Here is a 15,824-nt window from a genome sequence, read left to right as displayed (position 1 = left end):
TTACACACATCATTTTCCATTTCACTCTTATTATTATCCATCCGGATGCCTAGTCACTTTACCTTGCCTTCATTTGCATATCTACCTCAAGTACCTCCGCACATTGATCTGGTACTGGTACTTCCTGGATATAGCTCCATTCATGTGTATGTTATTCCTCGTGTTAGTTACTATTTTATTTTTTAACCTCTGCATCGTTGGGAAAGGTTCATAAGCAAGCATTTCACTGTAAAGTCCTCTGTAGCTCAGCTGGTAGAGCACGGCACTTGTAACGCCAAGGTAGTGGGTTCGATCCCCGGGACCACCCATACACAAAAAAATTTATGCATGCATGACTGTAAGTCGCTTTGGATAAAAGCGTCTGCTAAATGGCATATTATTATTATTAAAGTCTACACCAGCTGTATTCGCCAATTGTGATAAATAAAATTTGATTTGAATCCATACTTTTCCTGTCTGTGGGACGGCGTTCTTCATGATGCGAGCCACGTTAGCGATGGGGAGGTAGATGTCCTGCTCACGGAAGTTTTCCTTGCTGCCGTTGCCTTCCTCATGGTCATGCAGGCTCTCATCACCGTCATCTGTCAGGGAGAGGGGCATGTTACATCCCTATTCAACACCACATTGTGCCTATACAAATCTTCTCTACTTCTATCCAGATCAAATCTACATGTGATTTGGTCCATGTCAAGCCTGATCATTTATGATTACTACAGTATGTAAGCCTGGTTATTTGTGAAGCACCTTTGGGCTTATGAAAGGTGGCAGAGCCCATTTCAGTATCTTTATGTTTATATAGGGGTGCTCTGATGGTGTCCAGCAGCATTGGGCACCCATGTTATTCTGACCAAGGCATTGTGGATGTCAGAGAATAGGGCGCTAATGATTAGGGGTGCTTAGTCTGTGAGGTGAATTCCACCACCTACCGTCCTGTGACTGGAGAACGTAGTGGCTTCCTGCCATGTACTCCCCTGACATTCCCAACTGAGAGGCATCTGTCGTTGAACTGTCGCCGTCCATCTGTAAACAGACAGAAGTTATAACCCAGTTATTTTTAGGACATTCAAGCAATAATGTCTATCTGCAGACTGCAGTTACTACATGCTGCGCCCACTACATGTTACTAACTACATGCCATGCCCACTGCCATTGAGGCTGCTAGCTCTGTCTATGGGCCACACTCCAGCACAGTAGGTTGCGGTAATGCACCAATGCCAACCACCAAAAAATACCACCAAAGGCAGCGGCTGCTAGCTAGGCTAGGGAACACCGGTACAGTGTCCTTCGCCCCCGCATGCCAAACACTGCTTTCCCACAGTTCTATTAAAATTACGGCGAGGGAAGTTGCTAGCTAGTTAACTAGGACACCGGTACACAGCGTCCTTCGCCCCCGCCTGCCGAGCACCGCTTTCCCGCAGTTACGTTAACGTTACGGCAGGGGAAGTAACTAGCTAATGTCGACAACTCAACTCTTGCGTGGCACAACCAGGTAGTGATTACCCTTGCCGTAACGTTAAAATAACGGCGGGAAAGCAGTGCTCGGCCGGCAGGTGTGAAGGACAGTGTGTGCCAGTGTCCTAGCTAGCTAGCAGCCTCAATGGTAGTGGGCGTGGCATGTAGTAAGTGACACATAGTGGGCGCAGAATGTAGTAAACGCGGGCTGCAGATACACCCTACTCCATTCATGGGAAATACAACAATATGGGTTAACTGTGTATTCTAACCTGTTTCAGCTACATTAACCAATCACTGGCTGGATGAACTATCCAAATAGCCAATCAAAAACTGAAAGCACATGTTAGTCGCCTAGGAAGCATAATTTTTTTTCAGACGGAGAGGACATCTTGAGGTTGTTAGCTGGCATGAAACAAGTGGTCTTGAGCTGAATGGTGCAACAGGGGAATCATGGAACAATATCAGGAATATTGGGGCATGGACACAGACACAATGTCTGAGGAGGAATGGAGCCGGAAAAAGAGAAAGAAGAGAATGAGGAAAGCAGAGGATGGATTTGAATCTGAAGAAGATGGCGATAAAAATGGAGATGGGGTGTCGAAGAAGATTGGTGTAAAGCGCAAACAGAATGAGCTGTGTGCCAGACAGAGTTCTGGAGGGGAAATGGAAGTGAATGAGGGTAAGTTAAGTGAGGTGGAAGGTGTTGTGAAGGGCTTGGAATCATTGGACATAATAAAGAAGAATCTGGTCCAGCAGGAGTGACATTTTTGGAGAAAGTGGACCTTTCTCTTGGGCGGATCCATTTATTGCTTCAGGGTGGGTGAGAAAGGAGGGCAGTTGAATCAGTGAAGGTAACCTGTAGTGGACTTGTGATATTTGTTTGTGTTTCTTCTAATCAGAGGGAGCAGGAGCTCCGCGTCACGCAACTTGGGTCAAGATCTGTTTCTTACTTTGCTCTTAGGAACAGGGTACCATTGAAAGGAGGGATTTCTGGGTTGGTGTTAAGGTGGAGCAATTGAAGTTCAAGATACCTGGTGTTTGCGACGCCCGCTGTTTGGTACGTCGCAGACACGGTGGGGAGGGTGGTGAAACAGAGGAGTCACAGTCAGTCCTTTTGAGGTGTCAGAGTCTCTACCTGACAAAGTAATGTTAGGATATATCAGTTATCCTTTTAGAGCTTTTGTGCAAAATCCACTGCGCTGTTTGAGGTGCAACATTTATGGTCATGTCGCAGCAGTGTGTAGGAAGGAGATTCCAAGATGTGGGAATTGTGCAGGAGGGTATGGGATAGAGGATTGTGTAGTTTTGGTGGATAAAGTTGTGTGTGTCAACTGTAGGGGTGCCCATGTTGCTGGGGATCGGAAGTGTCCAGTGCCAGAAAGGCTGGTTGAAGTGGCCAGAGTCAGAGTAGTGCAGAAGGTGTAGTATACTGAGGCAGTGAAGAAAGTTGAGGATGGGTCAAGGGTGCGCGTATATTTGTGCCAGCACAAAGGGATAGGCCAACGAGTGATTTATGCTTCAGTAAGGTTGACTTCTTAGCAATGGTTTATCAATTGTACCGCAGAAATGGAACGTAAATCACAGAAAATAGATGTGGTGGCATGCTGTTGGCATGGTGCAGGAGCAGATAGGGTCAAAGTAGTGGAATGGGGTAGTGGGTTTTTAATCCCCCTTCCTTTTTATATCACAAATGTAACGTGATTGAGCACACACACTACAGCACGGTAGGTGGCTGCATGCACAAACAAATATGTGAACGCAATGATACCAAAGAAGAAGAAAGCACAGGTTGTTGTACCAAAGATTAGTATAACTAAACCAAGATAGACCATAGCCTGTCGTTTGAAATGGGAACAAATTAGTCATAGTGGACAGAACAAGCTAGGTGGGCAGAGTCAAGCACAAGCTAACGAGATCCTATTGGCGCCTTCTAGCGAACATTTGTATATTTCCGTTAGGGAACGCCTACAATGAGCGCGCGTGTGGAATAACTCAATTTGCCTTTGCACTCCTAAACAACGTAACTTTTTAAATCTTTGGCGAAGGGTAATGTCTACAAAACTTAGTTCACTCTGTACGTAACATATTTTAGTTTTGGGAAAATTAATTGTATTGAGATCAAATGTTTCATCAATGAGAAAATTTACAGAATGTAGGCCAAAATCGATCTCGTTCAATCTTCTACCACTGCAGGCCACTGGGCTTACCCTCACTCCTGGAGTAGAAACGCCAAGCGGATGCTTCGCATTTATACATCCGGTGAAATATCTGTCTCATTGTGCTGTGTTGTAGCTATGCGCACCGCTGTCCAGTCGCGGCTGTAAATCAGAGTACATTCACATTAGCATGGAATGGAAAATCTACCATACAGTTGCATAAAAGTTACGATTTGTTACTAGTTCAGACGTGGATGGTAAAATCGATAAACCGCTTGCTACCCAGTTTAGTTAACACTAGCTTTGTTACCCAGCTAGAGTTTAGCTAACACTAGCTTTTCCAGAGCCCATGGCTCTGGCTTTGTCTACCTGCAACATTCCCTTTGTTCCCGCGTTGACTGACAACTAGCCAGAGGGCAAATAAAATAGCTAACTGGCTAACTAGTAGTGGCGAGCATAACGTTAACTGGCTAATATCTACGAATCGAACTTGCCAAAACCCAGAGACGGCTTTGAGGTCGAGATAAATACGCGGGGACAGAACAGTTCGCATTTCACCTAAGATAAAACAAGACAACTTTAGATACCTAGCTAACGTTAGCTAGCTATGATAACAAGCTGCGCTAGCTAGATGGGAAGGAGACCTAACTAGCTAATGTTAGGTCATACTAGTCAACTCGCATTCATACCAAATCAAAAAAGGCACCATTTAATGGCCATTGTTGAATCGATTAGTAACTCACGATTTGGAAAATTCTTCATGTTTAAACAAAATTCAAGATATCCCGTCGACGTCACCAGTCTGACCACCATGCCTAACATAGCCAGTTAGTATAGCTACATTTGACAGATGATTTGAGCAATGTTTAGAGCTAGTCTTTGTTTGTGGAGGGCCTGTGCGTGAGAACCCATATAGGCTAGCAGGATACCATTTACTAGCGGCTCCAGTAATTTCACAACTCGCAGTCTTCATTTCTACTTTCCCGCTGCTAATTCCCATTCACACTACCATCAAATAAAGAGAAACAGTCAAACGCGGAGATTTCGATTCGAGGTAAAGCGAAATCGGATAGCAATCATTGGCCGGAGCCAGCCACAAACCTCCGATACAGCCCTGGTTGGTTAGCTTCTCTAAACGGCCGTGTGGTTGGACAGAAAATGGCTGCGAGAGAACCAGTCCCAGCGCGAAGCTCTGCGTCCCAAAAGCACTCTCTCACTCTGCCTCTAGGGGAGCAATGTTTTCACTGTACAGTAGACCTGTGTACTACTACGTCTACCTGAAAAGTAGGCTACTCGTCATTCAGAGGCAGAAAAAGCTTTTTTTAATGTTAATCTGTATAAGCAGGAGAGGGGAAATAATCGATTAGTTACAGGAGTGTAACTCCAGTTCTATGAGTGGAGCGGAGCCCCATAGGGGAGCTCTGCTCCTATTGGTTTACCCTCTGCCCTAAGGCAGTATCAGCCTGAGACAAAATTATGCACACACCTGCAGCCAATAGGAGTACAGGTGTCCCTATAAGAGGGGATGCCTCCCCTCAATCAGCCTCCCGAGATATTTATCTTCAGCGAGACTAGAGAGGGTCGGCAGGGCCTTAAGTCCTATGGGGCTCCGCTCCATTCATAGAACTGGAGTTACACTCCGGTAACTAATCGTTCTATATCGTGGAGCTCCGCCCCATAGGGGAGCTCTGCTCCTATTGGTTTAAGGCGGAGCGTAGCGCTCCAAAATGTACTCCCTGCCGAGCCCAACACTTCCCATCGAGACGAAAAGGTCAGGCCTAGCAATGGCTGCAACCAAGTCCCGCAGTACTGCAACGACTGTATGACAATACAAGTGTCACAATATACTGCGTCATCAGTTATAAACCCGCCCCACCTAGTCCAATGGCAACACCAGTGACTAGTGGGCAGATCACCAGAATACAAACCATACTAATCTGTACTAGCAGATAGATGGTACTCAATATCCTGACACAATAATACCGACCACGAATGGAATGACACAAAGTGTCACTCTACATTGTGTACACGGTAGGCCGCCTCACTCAATCAATGGAAATCCATAGATTAGTGGGCAGATCCCAGAACATGATTCATACTAATCTGAACAAGCAGATAGATGACGTCACATTCCGTCAAAAATATCATGAACGGTCAAATAGTACCGTAACCAAGGTTACTACTATTCTCCCTCATCATACCAATATGTCCTTCCATCAGAAGCAGACCTGAAAGAGACCTGTCTCCTCAGTCCTGCATTCCTCTCTCCTAGCTCAAGTCCTCCCCTCAGCCACGCTGAGTACAGACTGAGCCAAAGAGTTAGAAGACATATCCAAGAGATAGAAACTGATAAATGGAGACGGTGTCGACCATGACGCCGCTGTACATATATCCTCTACCCCTGTTCCTCTGAGAAGGGCAGTAGAAGCTGCTACTCCACGAGTGGAGTGAGCTCTTATACCCTGAGGCAATTGTCGCCCCGCTGCTTCATAAGCAGTCTCAATGCCTTCACAAAGCCAATGAGACAAGCGCTGTTTTGAAAATGGTCTACCTAGTGCAGCCGCACCGTGACACACTAACAGCTGAGGCGATGACCTAATCGCTGCTGTGCGCTCAACGTAACACGCCAAAGCGCGCACTGGCCACAGGCGATGGAGCCTTTCCTCACTCCTCTCCCTATGAGGAGGGGGAGAAAAAGCCCACAGCTCCACGGTCTGTGACCTATATGAGCTCTTAATAACCTTCGGCACAAATGCCGGGTTAGGACGTAACACCGCTCTGCTCAGATCGCCATTAATGGCAAGGCAGTCGGGTCTCGTCGAAAGAGCATGCAAATTACTGACACGCTTAGCAGTAGTCAAAGCGAGCAACAGTGCCGTCTTCATAGACATCTTGAGGGGTATTTGATTCAATGGCTCGAACGGCAACTTACATAGCACTTCGAGTACCAAAGCCAAATGCCACTGAGGAAGCGTGGCTCTAGGCATTGGCCTAAGCCGCCGCGTTCCCAATAAGAAACGTTTCACTAGAAGGTGGCTGAAGACATTGTCTCTGCCAAACCCCTCGTGACAAGCTGAAATCACCGCTGCAAACACCTTAATGGTGGTGGGCGATCGCTGCTTATCAAACATCAACTGCAGGAAAGAGAGAACACTCTCAACCTGACAGCTCATGGGGTCTACACCCTGTGTGACACACCACCATGAAAAAACGTTCCATCTACTGGCATACATCCTGGAAGTGGAACTGGCACGTGAACCCTGTATGGTCCTGATCACTGCATCAGATAACCCACGGCGCTCTAGCCTGTCCCTCTCAGGAGCCAAGCCTTCAGTGGTTGGCCAATTATGGGCAATTGCCCTATCGAACCCCCCGCCTGAGACAATGCGTCCCGTCGATGTGGAATTGGCCAAGGTGGCGCAATCAACATCTGACTCATCTCCGCAAACCATGGAACCCCTGGGCGATCGGGGGCTATCAATATTATTGACAGCCCTCCTGATCTCACCCTGGCTAACAGTGGGAGAATGCAGGACAGCGGAGGGAATGCATACAGAAGAACTCTCGGCCACGGTTGGTGCGCAAATGCGTCTCTTCCCAGTAGCGGTTCGTCCTGTTCCCTCAGAGAGAACCATAGGGGACATTGCGCGTTCACGCGTGATGCGAATAGATCCACCTCGGCTCTCCCGAACTGTTCCCACATTTTGAGAACAATGTCCGGATGCAGACACCACTCGTCGTCTCGAGGACCCCCTCGCGACATGAGGTCTGCTCCTACGTTCAAGTAGCCCGGAATGTGTGCTGCTCTCAATGAGCAAAGGTGCTCGTGAGCCCACAGCCACAATTCCTCTGCCGCCCGGTGGAGAGCAGGAGACCTGACTCCTCCCTGGCGATTTATGTGAGCTACTGTGGTCCGGTGTCTGACCAGACCAGCACATCGCGACCCCGAAGTGTAGACGCGAAGTGGGTCAGAACCAGTCAAACCGTTTCCAACTCCAAGAGGTTGATGTGGCGACTCGAAAGAGGCCACACACCTCCTATCGCTTGGGTCTGACATGTCCCTCCCCATCCAGTCAGAGAGGCATCTGTATACACTGGAATGTAGGAGGACACTTTGCCTATCAGGATTCCGTGCGTGAGAACGCGCGGGTTTCTCCAATAGTTCAGATCTGCCCTGAGCGAGAGGGGAACCACCACCAACCGATGACGTTGACGCACTGGGTCTAGTCTTAGTTGGGCGAACCATCGCTGCATCCTGCGCATGTGCAGGAGTCCCAGCGGAACCACAGAATGGGCTGACGATATGAGACCCAAGAGTGACATGACCGACAGCGCCGTTACCGTGTGATTCGGACGACACTTCCTCAGGGCTAGCAACAAGGCTACCCTTCGAGGGACCGAAATTCGAGCCCTCATCATTACAGTGTCTAGCTGTAAGATAGACACTCAGATAGACAATATGATGACTGGGCCAGGGCACACTCTTTTTCCAATTCACAGCGAACCCCAGACGTGTGAGATGAATCACTGTCTGTGTCGTGTGAGTGAACGCCAGCTCTGCTGACGGGGCGAGAACCAGTAGGTCATCTAGGTAGGCTAGTAGCCTTATTACCTGACGACGCAACGGTTCCAATGCCGCCTCCACACACTTGGAAACTTGCGAGGTGCCAGGGCGTACCCGAATGGCATCCTCGTGTATTCCTACGCTACTCCTTGAACGGCGAATCACAGAAGCTTCCTGTGACGCGGCTGTACCGGCACATGAAAGTATGCATCCTTTAGGTCTATGCTTGTACAAAAGTCTCCTTTCTGGACACATTCCAGTAGACGTTTTGTCGTAAGCATTCGGAAGGGCCGTTTGGTTACGCTCACGTTGAGAATGCGTTAATCCAATATCGGCCTCATTCCCCCCGTCTTTTAAGGCACCAGGAAGTAGGGCGAATACAGCCCTTTGTTCCTTTGCTCCTGGGGAACTACTGTGACCGTCTCTGTCGCCAAAAGTTCCGTAATCTCTGAAACCAGAGCGGCCACTTTTTCGGGTGTTTTCATCACCGTCTCCACCACTCCCCTGAATGGGGGTGGGGTCCGATGGAATTGGATGGCATAACCCTTCTGCAACGTCTGGTCTAGCCAGCGTGAGAGGGTACAGCTTCGTTGCCACTGCCAGCAATGCAGAGAAAGCGGGAGAGGGTGAGATATGAACGCTCTCGGACGTATTATGGAAAAGGGGCTCTTTTTTGACAAAGTCAGGTGGAGCCAACTCTTTATTACATACATCAACAAAAGCATCCTCACCCATCCCTTCAACCGAAGGGTGGGGGGGAACAGTGGGCACGTTCGACACCATCGACACGTCCTCTATCCACTCCCCCGCGTCCTGTCACGTGCGCCTCCTCTTGTGGCCCCCCTTAGGTTGCCAGGTCGGCGTCCTTACGACCTCCCTCGCCGGCTGCACCATTGGGGCCACCGTGGCTGCTGGGGGGGCGGAGCCCGCTCTCCTGCCTCCTGTAGCCGCCGACTGTCGCCGGATACGCCACCTCGCCGTAGACCCTGGCCTACTCTGGGCGGCGGAAGTGGACGGTCTTTGGGACTGGGGCGCAGGGCCTAACCTCCCTGCCAATGGCAGGTGTCTGGCCAGCTGCTTCTTTTCTTCATCCAGTCTTGAAAACCTCTCTGTCGCCTCTTTGACGGCGACTCCGAAGAGCCCGTCGTCAGAGAAGGGGGCGTTCAAAAACGACGTCCTGTCTGCTTCTTTCATGGTTGTCAGAGACAACCAGAGGTGTCGCTCCGCGACCACCGAAGTGGCCATGGACCTCCCCGCACAGACGGCCGAAGCTTGTGTTAGGTGAAGAATGGCGCCAGAAATTCTGGACGCCTCCCCCACCTCCTCTAATTCCAGCTCGGTCTTACCCGTGGTTAGACGGGACAGAGCGGCTGCCAAGAGGGCAATGTTATTTGCTGCTGCTACAGCCTGGGCTCCCAAAGTGAAGGACTTCTTCAACAGCTGCGCTGTGAGACGGTCCTTCTGCGATGGTAGAGTAGCCTTCTTGGAAGAGGGCCAGGGACTCAAACCCGGTACGAGATACGCAGCCATGGCGCTCTCTAACCTGGGGATTCCCTTTGAAGGGCCCTGGAATCTTCCCTCCACTCTAGTGAATGGGAGGTACGACCTAGCCGGCGAACGCGCCGCTAGAGGTGCCTCCCATGAGCCCTCGACGTACTTGGCCAATGAGGGCATTGCTGGAGCCAGTGGCTCTGCCGCTCTCCTTGACCGGGAATAAGGGCCGCCCTCCATTAAACCCCTACGAGCCAGAGGATGAAGAAGGCCAGAGCCAGGAAGGCCGTGCCCAATAGATCCCCCAGAGCGGTGAGGTAGGGGATGGAGTAACTGTCCGGGTCCTTGCCCGTCCACCACAGGCAATGGACCATCCAGTCAGCAAGACACAGCAGAATGAAGACCTGAGAGAAGAGAACACAGAGAGAGAAGAGTGGGACATAGACGGAAGGGGGACAGAGAGAGTCAGCCCTTTATTATACCAAACATTAAGAACATCTTCCTTTTGCCCCTTTTTGCCCTCAGAACAGCCTCAATTCGTTGGGGCGTGGATTCTACAAAGTGTCGAAAGCATTCCACAGGGATGCTGGCCCATGTTGACTCCAATGCTTCCCACAGTTGTGTCAAGTTGGCTCGATGTCCTTTGGGTGGTGGACCATTCTTGATACACACGGGAAACTGTTGAGTGTGAAAAACCCAGCAGCATTGCAGTTCTTGACACACTCAAACCGGTGTGCCTGGCACCTACTACCATACCCTGTTCAAAGGCCCTTAAATATTTTGTCTTGCCCATTCACCCTCTGAAAGGCACACATACACATTCCATGTCTCAATTGTCTCAAGGCTTAAAAATCCTTCTTTAACCTGTCTCCTCCCCTTCAACTACACTGATTGGAGTGGATTTAACAAGTGACATTAATAAGGGATTATAGCTTTCACCTGGTCAGTCTATGTCATGGAAAGAGCAGGTGTTCTTAACGTTTTGTATACTCAGTGTAAGTGTTAATGAAGGAGCAGAGGATAAATAATCCACTTATGACTACTGAGGCATGATTGACCTAACTGATCTCTCTTGCTTCATGTTTTACCTGTAGGAGGGCTGCAGTTAAGAAGAAGGTGATATAGACAGGTGTGGGACCGATGGGGCCGCCCTTCATCAGGTGGATGGTGTACAGGAAGATCAGGTGACCCGGGACGACCAAAAGGAGCAGCACCTGGGCAGAGCGATGATTGGCTCCTGTCAGAGGTAGAGATGGTTAACCTGACAGGTAGAATACACTGACAACAGAACATTTCATTAATGTTGTGTTCACAGGCATGTTAAGGGGATTGGTTGTGTGTGTGTCATTACCTGAGCCACAGAAGGTCCTGCAGGGTTTGTAGCAGCTCCTTCGATCCTCAGGCACCTGCCTCAGTGAGGAGTGGCGGTGCAGATCAGTGGCAATACGGCTGGACTGGATGGCAACCAAGTTCCCCCCAACACCTAGATTGAGATGAGGAGGAGAGACACAATGATCATATACATTATTACCATTTTCTTGAAGGATCCTGAATGTGTGCTCCTAAAAACCCAGCTTCCCGTCTTGCCATTCATAACTGCCGTGTAGACTATCATTCCCACCATGTTCGGGTCTGATACAGTTGTGTCCAGGATGAGTCCTCCGATACTAGAGAAAAATACAAATTGAAGGATGGTATTTCCATAAAGATCACAGGATTTGAATGCTGTGACTGGACTTCAGGGGCACGGAACAGGGTAGCAGACCTGCTGATGACCATGGCAGTGATGATTGGTTCCCAGCCTGTGTAGAGTAGAATGCGACTGGCTGGGTTTCTGGAGGAGACGACCACCCACAGAGGGGTCAGGCAGAGGAAGATCAGGCACACCAGGTACGACACATAGGGATAATACTCTGTGGAGACAGAGAGGAGCAGATATACTAGCTAAACAAACACAGTTGATAGCCAGACAGACTAGTGTACTCACTAACTGTAAGTCGCTCTGGATAAGAGCTTCTGCTAAATTACTAAAATGTAAATGTGGTCTGTCTCTCAGATTTCAAGCATTGGTTTTATTTGAGTCATAAAATTATTTAGCAACCAAAAGGTATCTTATATGGAAGAAACCTACAGTTTTAGTTTTAGTTGTTTCCTGGTCTCTTTGCTGAGTATTCTGTGTCAAATAGAAATAGCATGCAGGCTTTTGCAGGAATCCCGCAGCTGTATTCAGTATGGTAAATAGTCATTAGTAATAATGATCAATGGGTACACACGTGCCCCCATGATAGAGAGGGCATGGTATGTAGAAAGACACACCTTCCCTATAATGAAGCGACTGCCATCTTACACTAAGATGCTAGTGAAGAGGGCCTTATTGCAGGGAGGAATTGGCATGCATGAATCTATGTAGGACAATGAGGTGATGTTGGTATAGGGATAAATGGGTTGTTGTTTTTAAACTAGTGTTGGTGTTCGTCCGTTGCTGTAAATACCTAGCTAGCTCTTAGAGCTGTGATTTACAACTTGGGCCTCCCAAAGTCAGTATGGTACACTATATATACACAAAAGTATGTGGACACCGCTTCAAATTAGTGGATTTGGCTATTTCAGACACACCCGTTGCTGGCAGGTGTATAAAATCGAGCACACAGCCATGCAATCTCCATAGACAAACATTGGCAGTAGAATTACCTTACTGAAGAGCTCAGTGACTTTCAACGTTGCACCATCATAGGATGCCACCTTTCCAACATGTCAGTTCATCAAATTTCTGCCCTGCTATAGCTGCCCCGGTCAATTGTAAGTGCTGTTATTGTAAAGTGGAAACTTCTAGGAGTAACAACGGCTCATCCATGAAGTGGTAGGCCACACAAGAACGGGAAGCTTGTAGCGCGTAAAAATCGTCTGTCCTCGGTTGCAACACTCACTACCGAGTTCCAAACTGCCTCGGGAAGCAACCTCGGCGCAAGAATTGTTCATCGGAAGCTTCATGAAATGGGTTTCCATGGACGAGCAGCCTAAGATCACCATGCACAATGCCAAGCGTCGGCTGGAGTGGTGTAAAGCTCGCCGCTATTGGACTCTGGAGCAGTGGCAACACGTTCTCTGGAGTGATGAACCACGCTTCAACATCTGGCAGTCCGACGGATTAATCTGGGTTTGGCAGATGCCAGGAGAACGCTGCCTGCCCCAATGCATAGTGCCAACTGTAAAGTTTGGTGGAGGCTGTTTCTCATGGTTCGGGCTAGGCCCCTTAGTTCCTTTGAAGGGAAATCTTAATGCTACTGCATACAATGAAATTCTAGACGATTCTGGGCTTCCAACTTTGTGTTCCTGTTTCAGCATGACAATGCCCCTGTGCACAAAGCGAGGTCCATACAGAAATGGTTTGTCGAGCTCAGTGTGGAAGAACTTCACTGACCTGCACAGTGCCCTGACCGCAACCCCATTGAACACCTTTGGGATGAATTGGAACTCTGACTGCGAGCCAGGCCTAATCACCCAACATCAGAGCCAGACCTCACTAACGCTCTTGTGGCTAAATGGAAGCAAGTCCCCTCAGCAATGTCCCAACATCTAGTTGAAAGCCTTCCCAGAAGAGTGGAGGCTGTTATAGCAGCAAAGGGGGGACCAACTCCATATTAATGCCCATGATTTTGGAATGAGATGTTCGACGAGCAGGTGTCCACATACTTTTGGTCGTGTAGACAGGGCTATTTGGTGTCCTTACCCTGCAGCAGTGAAGCCATGAAGGCCGTAGTTACACTGGCTGAGCAGAGGAGAGTAGCGTGACTGAGGAACATATCTCTCTCCAGTACCCAGCCCAAGACCACCGCTGTTAAGGCAGCCAGAAGACCCAGCACTGTGGCTTGCATCTAGAGAGTGGGCAGATAACACTGTGAACAGTATGACACACAAGGGCCAACCTGTGTCTGTCATTTGGGTCTTTATCCATCTACTGTGACTAAACATTTAATATAACCATACTCATTTACCTGTTTTAGTGCCAGGTTCCCAATAATCAAACTCTACTTAGCTCTGGCAGTTTCCATTTTCCCCACATTTACCTAACAGAAGACAAAATGAGTGGGAGAGCATCAGTTACTAGAGGTCATGCATTCTATAATCAGAACATTTTCCATCATGCCAGTCAGCAGGTTGTTCAGTTGGGGGTGAAAAATGCAATAACACACCATACATCCTGTGTGCACAATACATGGTAAGGGAGGGTAGATTCAGAGTCATATATGCAGTATAGGTTGTAGTTACATTATTTCAGTGTTGTACTGTAGGGAGTTGTGCAGGGATATTTTCTTCACAGGCAGGTGAGGATTTTCACATGGGGACAGAGAAGTCACAATGCAAGCGAGAAACAATGTGAGGAATGGATTTCCCACTGTTTTGAGGTATGGATTGATTGTGTGTGTGTGTGTTGTTTGTGTGTGCGTGCGTGCTTGGTCCTCTGTAGCTCAGCTGGTAGAGCACAGCGCTTGTAACGCCAAGGTAGTGGGTTCGATCCCCGGGACCAACCATACACAAAAAAAAAAAATTACGCACGCATGACTGTAAGTCGCTTTGGATAAAAGCGTCTGCTAAATGGCATATTATGTGTGAGCGTGTGTATGTGTATGTACTCACTGCGGTTGAGAGTCTGGAGGCCAGGGTCATCTCCAGGTTTCCCTTCAGGCCCAGTAGAACTGGCACCAGGATGAAGATTTCTGTGACTCTCTGGAACACCTCCCAATGCTGCCACAACAACACACCCACAGTTGAATACTCCTGTAGGTTTTCACTCCAATTCCAGTTGTAACTGACCTGATTCATCTTTTAAACCAAATCATTATTAGAAATAGGTGCGCTAGATTAGGGTTGAAATGAAAACCTACAGGATGGTAGCTCTCAAGGAACAGGGTTGGAGAGCCATGTAATAGACTGGCACACAGTGCAGTGGACACACCAACACCCAATACACTACTAGCCAGACGAGCACACAATGCAATAGATCAATATACAGACACACAACACAATACATAAACATACCATGCACTACACTAAAACACAATACAGTACACGCCCATACACAATGCAATAACAGATAAAAAAATAAACACACCATGCAATTTATCAGTACCTCACCTGAACTATGTCCAGTAGCATTCCAGCTGACACCGTCCCCAATCCAGCCAGTAGGAAAGGCACTAGTATCTGCAGAACCATAGACCTGACAGACTCACTGGGCACTTATTGGACACTGCCCTGGGCACCACAATCCTCTGGGTCCTTCTCCATAACTTCCTCATTGACCTTGGAGCCAGGGAAGTGTCCATTGGGGAGCAGAGGGTCCGTCTCTGTGTATGGAGAGAGCTCACTAAAGGGGCTGGTGTTGGTTGGGTCCTGAGCTCCGTTTAGGAGTTGTTGGTGACCCCCTGGATGTTGTGTGTCTGGGGCTAGGCAGGACCCATAGTGGTGCCTGTTGTGTTTTCCTGTGCCCACGATGTCATTTGGGGCCGGTTGGTCATCCTGTGGCCCAGTGTTGGCCATCCGAACAATGATGTGTCCTGAGTGAGTTAGACACTCCTACTGCTACTCCGAAGAAAAGGTGTCCTCACCTGAACTCACAAGTTGATATAACTGGGTCGAAGAAAATCAGCAGGAGGTAATCAGACAGTTACTGTATGTATCATCCTTAATGTTGATGTTATCAGTGAACACTCATGGTAGTAGTCATGAACTACTGGCAAGATAAGAAAATAATAAATGCACTTGTTGCTGTGTAAAAGGTGTGGTAAAAAGTGCCTTCGGAAAGTATTCACACCCCTTGACTTTTTCTACATTTTGTTTTGTTCCAGCTTGTATTTTAAATGGATTACATTGAGATTTCGTTTCACTGGCCTACACACAATACCCAATAATGTCAAAGTGGAATGACGTTTTTAGACATTTTTACTAATTAATAAAAAAAGGAACGCTGAAATATCTTGAGTCAATAAGTATTCAACCCCTTTGTTATGGCAAGCCTAAATAAGTTCTGGAGTAAAATTGTGCTTAACAAGTCACATAAGTTGCATGGACTCACTCTGTGTGCAATAATAGTGTTTAACGTGATATTTGAATGGCTACCTCATCTCTGTACCCCACACAGTCCCTCAGTCGGGCAG

At 48.1% G+C, this 15,824-nt stretch overlaps 1 pseudogene across 1 annotated transcript in view; it reads right to left on the bottom strand.

Moving 5' to 3' along the window:
- Positions 1-15,302, bottom strand: part of LOC311135427 (solute carrier family 41 member 2-like) — a 42,007-nt pseudogene extending 26,705 nt beyond the window's left edge. Inside the window, exons 1-10 of the transcript XR_014615410.1 lie at positions 14,803-15,302; positions 14,305-14,412; positions 13,662-13,733; positions 13,397-13,541; positions 11,432-11,579; positions 11,254-11,333; positions 11,018-11,149; positions 10,755-10,903; positions 927-1,020; positions 448-581 (exon numbers count right to left, since the gene is read on the bottom strand). The product of XR_014615410.1 is annotated as a solute carrier family 41 member 2-like (transcript). The remainder of the gene's footprint in view (positions 1-447; positions 582-926; positions 1,021-10,754; positions 10,904-11,017; positions 11,150-11,253; positions 11,334-11,431; positions 11,580-13,396; positions 13,542-13,661; positions 13,734-14,304; positions 14,413-14,802) is intronic.
- Between the last annotated feature and the right edge of the window lie 522 nt (positions 15,303-15,824).

This window comes from Coregonus lavaretus (assembly GCF_964263955.1).
Source record: "Coregonus lavaretus genome assembly, chromosome: 9".
NCBI classification, from domain to species: domain Eukaryota; kingdom Metazoa; phylum Chordata; class Actinopteri; order Salmoniformes; family Salmonidae; genus Coregonus; species Coregonus lavaretus.
The sequence above is the reverse complement of the archived record's forward strand: the minus strand, read 5'-3'. Positions and strand labels throughout refer to the sequence as shown.